Raw genomic sequence first — 1,735 nt, 5'->3', positions numbered from 1 at the left:
TGAAAGGTTGACCCATGGTTCTCACTAAAAATAAACCATGGACCTCTAGGACCTACTCCCTAACGCTGAGTGTTCTGCAGTGAGCAGGTCTATGCAAACCTACTCCCAAAGGTCAAGGAAACCAAGAGGCCAAAGAAAGAACTTGGTACATCCAGTTTCTCAGAAAGAAACATTTCACAGGGCCTTGCTAACAGAAGCCATGCCTCACAGCGGTAAGACAAGATGGCGGATCCCTGTGCCATTACTCCTCAGACCCAGGGTGTATACACCATAGGGAAGAAAAGTGTAGGATAATTAACTTGATGCCTCCAAGACAGGCAAGAATGCTATGTGACTCTGCCTAAAGGCAGGATTTATGGTGAAGGTTGTTTTGACCTAAGGGCAGGATTTTTGGTAACAATAGATGAAGTGGAAATCTTAGAGGCATTTTCAGAACAAGAATTAATCAGAAGGCAACATGGCAGGTTAGCATCCAAGATGGAGTTGCTTTAGCCTCCAGACTGAACCATAGATTTTATACCTCTGATACTGAGGAGAGGTGGTCAAGGCAAGCGAATGAGGAAAGAGCCCGATGCCCAATGCTGAGAGCCAAGCTGAGGCAACACAGAGACATTGATTAGGGCTTGTGAGCCAGGCTAGTTCTGATCCTGGCTCAGTCACTAAGTGGCTTTGAAGTGTCTGTAACTTGGTTTTCTCATCACTAACTACCTCAGGACTGATGTGAGGCTTGCAGGAGGTAGGTGCCTGTAATGGGAACCATTATTGTGCACGCTGCCTGTCACCAACAGGGGGCAGCCCCAGGGCCATCCTACTGTACCTAATTAAGGAAGACAAGAAAGAAGCAATTTAAAGAGGAAAATATAGAATTAGTACAAGTCTCTAGCTCCAGGATCAATAAGTCTTGATTTTGACCTATTCTTTGGAACAGTGAGAGAAGAAAAGGAGGCAGAGGAATAGAGAAATGGAAGGAAAGTGAGGGAAGAGGAAAGGAGAAGAGAGGGGGTTAAACACTCATAGGCTGGAATGTGCTAAGAAGCTAAGAAAAGTCTATTCTGATTTTTTTTTATGGAGGGGCAATTTTGACTCCACATTCATGAGGTATTCTAAAGAAGTTTACATTTTTAAGCACTTTTTTTTTTAAACCAGCCTAGGCAATATGGTGAAACCCCATCTCTACAAAATACAGAAGAAAAAACAAATTAGCCTGGCATGATGGCATGCACCTGTAGTCCCAGCAACCTGGAGACTGAGGTGGGAAAATCATTTGGGCCTGGGGAGGTCGAGGTTGCAGTGAGCTGTGATCGCACCACTGCACTCCAGCCTGGGTGAAGGAGTGAGACGCTGTCTCAAAATAAAATAATTTTTCAGCTGTAGATAGCCTTTTATATTTACAGAGGTGCGATTTCAATCTCTGTCAGATATACGCAAAGAGATAATATTAAAAAAAAATATTGTCTTCAAATGGTGTAATGTGTGTGTGTGTGTGTGTGTGTGTGTATATATATATATAAAGGTATTCATGGAGAATTGTTGCTTTCAATCAGTTCTCATTCTCCACTTCTCACTCTCACAGTTGACCACTTTTGTGAGTCTCTTATTTATACCTCTAGAGTTTCTTTATGCAAATACAAACCAATATGAATATATATTTTAAATTTATCCCCAAGAGATGTTTAAAATAAATAATAATAGTAAAAGCAAGTGACATTTTATTAAGTTTTAACTATATACCAAG

The sequence above is a fragment of the Aotus nancymaae genome, unplaced genomic scaffold, assembly GCF_030222135.1.
Source record: "Aotus nancymaae isolate 86718 unplaced genomic scaffold, 86718_ANA_hifiasm-v0.15.2.pri h1tg000020l, whole genome shotgun sequence".
NCBI lineage: Eukaryota > Metazoa > Chordata > Mammalia > Primates > Aotidae > Aotus > Aotus nancymaae.
Note: the sequence above shows the minus strand (reverse complement) of the source record.